Source organism: Mus pahari, chromosome 3 (assembly GCF_900095145.1).
Source record: "Mus pahari chromosome 3, PAHARI_EIJ_v1.1, whole genome shotgun sequence".
Classification (NCBI taxonomy): domain Eukaryota; kingdom Metazoa; phylum Chordata; class Mammalia; order Rodentia; family Muridae; genus Mus; species Mus pahari.
Window position 1 is genome coordinate 89197326 of NC_034592.1, and position 7787 is coordinate 89205112.

Here is a 7787-nt window from a genome sequence, read left to right on the forward strand (position 1 = left end):
CTCTCTCTCTCTCTCTCTCTCTCTCTCTCTCTCTCTCACACACACACACACACACAAGAGAAGAACCAGAGTTTGGTCACCTTCACATTCTCTAACAGGATCATGAAATACCCAAAGCTGATGGGCCCCCTGCTCCCATCCTTTGAACCCTCTAGGACAAACGCTCTACAGTCCTTGTGATAACTTAGAGGCACTTGGGGGGTGGGGTGGGGAGAAGACTGAGCTAAGTTCAGTTGAATGCCTGGCATCCTATTGTGATGTTTGTCCATTTATACAACATCAGCGGTGGCGGTGGCGGCGGTGGTGGCAGCCATTCCTAGTCGTTTTGAGTCTACAGGGTTGTCTGATTGAATTGTCATCAAGCCACAACCCAAAACCTATGTACATCTTCCCTCTTCATCTCCATAGAACATAGCATCAGGATGTTCAGAATGATTCTAAGGACACAGTTATCTGCAGGGAGGTGACTTGCAGGTCTCTGACAGAAAGGAATGACATGGTTTGGGGCAGTATGGCTCATATGGTAGAGAACTGGACTGTAGTCTGGATCATCAGCCATGGGCCTTCATTTCTGCATCTCTGTGCTCTGCTTCGAGGTGAATGGAACCACACTGTACCCAAACATTTGAGTGGCTACCCTCACTCTATATACTATCCCAGTCCCATTCATGTGAATCATACCCTTCATCTCTTTTTATCCCAGGATGTGTAGTGGTATAGGCTTAGCATACTTCGTCAGTGCAATGGCTAGCAGAGACTTGGCTTTGCGAATTTTACATGAGGACAGACTCATCCATAGGAAGACATGAAATTGGCCTTATTGTGGCTCACACTTGTGAAGGGCCACAAGCAGGAGACCTCATCTGGTGATAGCCTTGCTGGCAGAAGCCCAAGGTGGGTGGATGGCACTGCCTTAGCTTCTTTTCTTATTGTGACGAAATACAAGACAAGAAGCAGATTAAGGGAGGAAGGGTTTATTTGCAGTTCAGGGGGATGCAGCCATGGTGGGGAAGCAGCAGGAGCCGGAGGCCGCTGACCGCATTGGGTCTGCACCCCGGAAGCAGAACGTGAACAGGAAATGGAGCTGGATTCTAGACACTCAAGGCTCACTCTCAGAGACCCATTAGGATACTCTGTCTTCTAAAAGATTGTGCAATCTTTCCAAAACGGGCCAAGTGTTCAAATGTAACGGCTCTAGGGGACATTTCACATCGAACCGTAGCACTTTCCTATTCTTAAAACGCAGCGTACTAATAAAACCACGAGGACAGCCAACACGGCCTTCATCATAGGTCAGGTAGCATCGTTCTCAGAGTTACAGAAATCATCTTTGTGGTCTTTCAAAACAACCTTAAGAGGCTGCTTTTATTTATTTTGTGCCCATTTTAAAGATGAGGAAACTAAAATCAAAGTCCAACACATAATCAAAAGGGAGCCAAGATGTGGGCATAGGAAGGCTGGCTAATCTATGCTTGTAAGACTTGACTTGTAAATCCTGCCCCTCATGGTGATTGTTGTGTGACAAAACTTTTCCTGGGAAGATGAATCACAAATCTCCTCACCCCAGATAGGAATCCCATGACAAACCAAAGTACAGATACCGCAAGTGTCCAGCTTGGACAACCAATGAGTTTTATTGGGGTTACTTATAGGAGTGTGGATTAGGGGCAGAAATGACTCACAGACAGTTGCATCAACAAAGCCCACCCCAGCATGATTGACAGCTCACAAAGCCGGGGACCTGAAACACACTGTCCAGCCTGCAGGCAGCTCAAACAGTGAAGAATGTGCTTTCTTTTAGACCAAGTGAGTCTGGTCTAAGCCTCTTCCACATAGCTCAGGGGGTTTCTGCTTCTTCCAAGCAGTGGATCTGGTCTCAGCCTCCTCTGCAGCTCAGTGAGTCTCAGAGGGACTCTCTACTTCATTGTTTAATCTGGTAGGGAGGGGCCTAGCGAATCTGGTCCGTTTCAGGGACTTCCTGAAGCTATTTTGAATTGTTAACCTTCTGGTTTAAGGACGTCCCCCAAGGATGGAATGTTTCAATCTTGAGGAAACTGTTATACAACAGAGATATAATTTCAGAATGGATCCTGAAATACTCCCAGCCTGCTCTCCTGAATCTGTTTTCACTTGTGAGAAGACTAAGTACCAAATGTGATGGCTCCAGGTGGTTCTTGGCAAGCCTCCTCAAGTTGCAGGGTACAGGCAGTCAGCATGGTTTACCTGTGCCAGTATGGAGAGAAAATCATGGTTGTTAGAAACAGATGAATTCCTGATGCTATAATATTCTGGACTTGGATACAAACATAGAGAAGAGAGACTTTCAAGGTAGAGTTCATGTCAATAAATAAATAAATAAATAAATAAATAAATAAATAAATAGCTTTGGAAAAGTGGCTTTGGGAATAATATTTAGCGCTTTCCAGGGATGGGCCAAGCCTATGTGTAAGAAGCCACTGACTTTGCTCTGATCCTGGTAGGCATGCAGCTAGTCTCCCCAAACCATTCACTCTGCCTGGCTTCTGAGTCCTTGATGAGCTGTGTGGATACAGATCCTGTGCATTCCATATCAGGACCCGTCTGATGAAGCAGCTTTACTTCAGCTGCCGTAGAATAGTGGGAGACCTAGACACAAGGGGTTCAAATGAATGTATATGCCAGCCTTGGGGGAAATGGTGAAGAGGCTATGGGTCACAAGGTTGGGCTGAAGAGAGTTAATTAAACTAATTATTTATAAAAGAGACTGTAAAGGAAGAGAAGGGAAGTGAAATGTTACAAAATACAAAAATTATACGTATCCATGTGTGGAATAATATTTATTCATAAAAAAGGAATGGTCTACTGTTGGGAGTTACAGAACTAATAAGCCTTAAAAACAATATACTCAGTGGGAGGGGGGGACAGACACAAATGGAGAGGCAGTATGCAGATGTGTGATCGGCAGGGGCTAGGGCAGTGGCTCTCAACCTTCCTAATGTTGCAATCCATTAATACAGTTCCTCGTGTTGTAGTGATCCCCCCCACCATAAAATTATTTTTGTTTCTACTTCATAACTGTAATTTTTGCTACTATTATGAATCGTAATGTAAATATCTGTTTTCTGATGGTCTTAGGTGACCCCCAAAAGAGGTCACTACCCACAGGTTAGACACAAAGGAGAACGAACAGAGATTGGAAATGGGTTCAGGGGTTGCTTGGGTATGGTGAAAATGTTCTGAAATAATACAGTAGTGAGGATGCAAATATAGGTAAAGGGGCTTGCTACCAAGGCTGAGAATCTGAGTTCAATCCCAGGCATTTACATGAAAGAACAGAATCCATTCCTATAAGTTCTCTGACCTCTGAAAAAGCATGCATATAATCATAATAGAAAAAAATTTAAAGCAGTGGTTTATGTTATGTCAAGCATCTTTTGGGGGGTGAGGATCAAAACCAGAAATTAAACAATAACTTCCAATATCTTAAAACAAATACCCAGAGGTTCTAAATTTTAAAAATAACAATTTTATATGTTTCTTCATCTTCTATAGTTTTCTACACAGCATAAATTGCCCTTTCAAAAGGCTTTTTGTTTGAAAAGCATAAACCATTCACAGGAAGTTGCAAAGATAGTAGGTCAGGTCCTAGTACCGGGTTTCCCCTCAGTGGTTATAATCTTACATTACTGTGTCCAAATGGAATCCAGGAAGTTGACATTGATACAATCAATGTTTGCTGTTCTAACCCTGAGAGACTTGTTAGAACTGAAACAGAGAAACACAGCCATTTCTTCCCTAAGAAGCTCTCTTTCCTTCCAGTCTTTAATTCACACCTCTACCTACCAATCCTAACCAATGGCAATCGCTCAATTTCTCCATCTCGGTCATGTTGCCATGTATAGACTGTTTATAATTAGGTAGGTAGAGTCCTACAGTATTTGACTTTGAGATCTTCTGTTTCCAGCCAGCAGGATGTCCTGTGGCTATTAACACTGGTGTGTAGAGGTTTGTGTAGGTTATTCATATCATGGACAGGGTACATGTTTAGTTTTTTTGTTTTTGTTTTTGTTTTTTTTGTTTTGTTTTTTCGAGACAAGGTTTCTCTGTATAGCCCTGGCTGTCCTGGAACTCACTCTGTAGACCAGGCTGGCCTCAAACTCAGAAATCCGCCTGCCTCTGCCTCCCAAACTAGCTTCAGAGGTGATGGACCATTTAAGGCAGTGGTTCTCAACCTTCCTAATGTTGTGACCCTTTAATACAGTTCCTCATGTTATGGTGACCCTCAACCATATAGTTATTTTTGTTGCTACTTCATAACTGTAATTTTGCTGCTGTTATGAATCATAATGTAAATATTTGTGTTTTCCGATGAGTCTTAGGTGACCCCAGTAAAAGGATCATTCAGCCCTCCAGAGGGGTCCTGACCCATGGGTTGAGAACCAGTGATTTAGGATCTCACCAGCAACATAGCCATGATCTAGCTCTCTGAATCCTCAGTATTGTTTGGGGGGTGGGGGAGGAGTCACAATGACTTGATCTTGCTGGGTAACCTAAGCTGGCTTGGGAGCCTCAATCCTCCTGTCTCAGCCTACCTATAACTGGACACCCCTACATTTTTGTCTCCACTGTTCCAATAAGTTTTTTTATTGGTTTAGTTTTTAATTTTGTATTTTTTCTCCTTCTAACTTTATATATCAAAATTTGAGAATTACATAAACACAAAACAGATTCTAGTCTTAGGATGTATGGTTTGCAGAGATTTTCCACAATAGGTCATCTCATCATCTGCTCCTTTTAGCAAAGACTTTCTTGGGGAATTAAAAAAAAATTGTGTAAAGTTTATTTTACCAATTGTTCCTTTTGTACATGTGGGTTATGCTTTTGACATTGTCTAAGAACTCTCTTTTCCAAACTTAGATCCTGTGGATTTTCTATGACATTTTCTTTTAAAAGTTTTATACTTGGGCCAGGCAGTGGTGGTGCATGCCTTTAATCCCAGCACTTGAGAGGCAGATGCAGGCAGATCTCTGTGAGTTCGAGGCCAGCCTGGTCTAAAGAGAGAGTTCTAGGACAGCCAGGACTACACAAGGAAACCTTGTCTTGAAATAAAAAAGTTTTTATAGTCTTTATTGTGTGGAGGGAGGGAGGTCATGCATGCCATACCAACTACATGGAAATCAGAAGGCAGCTTTGGGAAAGCAGTTCCCTTCTTCTACCCCGTGGGTTCCCAGGGTGGCGCTCATGTTGTCCAGCTTGCGCTATAAATGCCTTTACCATCTAAGCTATTGCACCAGCCCCTGTAAATTACTTTTTGAAAAGGCATTCTCTCTTCCTGAATATACCAGAGATGTGTGCACACTGCCGATCATTTGGAACATGAAAAGAAGGTTAAGGGGAAATTAAAATGTCCAGGCAACAACCTCTTGAAGCGTGTTTTGGTATTAAACTTCAATTTTAATAAAAATGTGACCTCTTTTTATAACAGACAACTGGAACCCTCCCACAGTGAATCGCACCAGGGAGAAGCAGCCCAGTGCTGAAGGAGAAGGTGCCTCACTCAGTGCTGAGCTCAGCTGTGGGAGCCGCCATTCAGACAAGACCGAGAACTACTGACCCTAACGGTAAACCCCGTGTTTATGAACGGCAGCAGTTAGTCACAGACCGTAATTACCGCACCAGATAAAGAAGCTATTTAAGAGAGCAGGTTGCTACGGCCGAAAAAGAAACAGAAAAAGTCTTTTTGAAAATCACCAGCTTGTAACCAAGGAGAACATCAGGTTTGAGGGCGGAATGGATTGGTGTGGGCCGCTGGCGTGGAGCCAGAGGCTGACCCAGCACAAAACCAGTCAGGCCTTGGCTCCGGCTGTTTAATTGCAGAGCGATCTACTGGGGGTTCCTTTCCTAGCCCTGGCCTTCCAACTGGTAACACCCTCCCATCTGACTCGCTTCTGACTTCTGGGTGTACGGAACTCTGCCTTGGCCCCATACCTTGATCTGTCTGCTTTCTTGGTCAGCGGGTGGCATCGTGGATGGGAGCAGTGAACTCCATTAGCTCTTTACACTTACAACTGAACAAGATGGTTTCTTCTTTGTTTGTTTGCTTGTTTTATTTGAGATGGTACCTTGTCACGTAGCCCGGTCTAGCTTTGAATGAGTGCTAAAGTCATAGACACGGGTCACTAAGAATGCCTGGTTAGTAGGTTAGTGGGTCTGGGAACATGGCGCAGTAAGTAGTAGAGCACAAGTGCAAAAGTTCATGGGACTCATCTCCAGGAAACAAACTAAAATTAAAATCACTCAATCACTCAATCACAGGGCATTAGGAATCCATAGACATATCTCGCCAACTCCCATGAAGACTTCCAGATAGATAGTTGATAATAAGTGAAACGACAGAAATTCTTTTATGAAGTGAAGGGACACTTCTATAGTTTTTTGTTTGTAATTCATGTTTACACCCCTTGGAACATTACTCAAATTTCTTGGCCATGTGTTTGCAAAGAACATCTTACTTTTAGTTACTGGGTAAGAACCACTGTTATATGTTAGATATTGAAATATCAAGCATTTCCCCTCGATGATGACAGGCAAGTAAGCATTCCATACATATTTGGATACAAAGTTAATTATATAATGAACAGTCACAACCAAAATATTGGTCAGAGAGCATTGGTTAACTGAAATTGTGATGACTCCTATAAAAACTTGACATTGATTGCCATGAAACGGTAACCTACATTTACTGCATTAAGAATCAGCTTTATCGCCAGGTGGTGGTGGCTCACGCCTTTAATCCCAGCACTTGGGAGGCAGAGGCAAGCAGATTTCTGAGTTTGAGGCCAGCCTGGTCTACAGAGTGAGTTCCAGGACAGCCAGGGCTATACAGAGAAACCCTGTCTCAGAAAACCAAAAATAAAATAAAATAAAATAAAAAGAATCAGCTTATCAATTGTCATGTAGAATTTGACCTTATTTTTAAAAAGATATTGAGAAGGCAGGATCGTTAAATATTATCAATGGTGAGGTATATGGTGCCATACACCTGCAATCCTAGCACTCAGGAGGCTAAGGCAGGAGGATTTCTACAACTTAAGGCCAGCCTGAACTACAGTTAGACTCTGAAGAAAACAGTAAATGAACAAACGAACAAATAACCAAAATATTAGCAGTGGTAGTCTATAAGATTACATCATGTCAAGCATTTCCCCTGAATTATTTACATTTTATTTCATAATAATCAGGGAGGAAAACCAATTCCTGACCATGGTCACAGGATTGTGATAAGATAAACAAATTATATATATATATATATATATATATATATATATATATATATATATATATATATAATTTGAGAGATGATGACTCAGCAGTTAAGAACACTTGCTGTTCTTCTAGAGGACCCGAGTGTAGTTCCTAGCATCTACCTCAGTCAGTTCACAGCTTCTGTAACTCCAGCCCCAAGGGATCCAAAAGCTCTGCCCTCCGTGGGCACCTGGATTCATGGGCAGGAATCCACAGGCACACACACACCTGCACATAACTTTTAAAAAGTAATTTTTAAAAAGTAATTTTTAAAAAACAGTGGCCAAAAATATTCAAAAAGACCAACGTGTACAAGTTGAAATGTGAGAAATCCCAACTGTTAAATCCCTGGAACCCCTTCTATATATAACAACTTTCGTGGTGGTGGTTGGGGGCAGGCATTTTTTTTTTTTTTTTTTTTTTTTTTTTTTTTATTTTTTTAGGGTTTTTTTTTTTTTTTTTTTTTTTTTTAGGGACAGACTGAACTCCACATATTGCCACTG

The 7787-nt window shown here is 42.0% G+C and overlaps 1 long non-coding RNA gene across 2 annotated transcripts in view; it reads right to left on the reverse strand.

Moving 5' to 3' along the window:
* Nucleotides 1-1617: 1617 nt before the first annotated feature.
* LOC110319648 overlaps nucleotides 1618-7787 on the reverse strand; it is a 39348-nt gene continuing 33178 nt past the window's right edge. Inside the window, exon 4 of one of the 2 annotated variants that reach the window (XR_002380410.2) lies at nucleotides 1618-2223. This is a non-coding gene — a long non-coding RNA (uncharacterized LOC110319648). The remainder of the gene's footprint in view (nucleotides 2224-7787) is intronic. The other variant, XR_003843532.1, reaches the window with a different exon arrangement.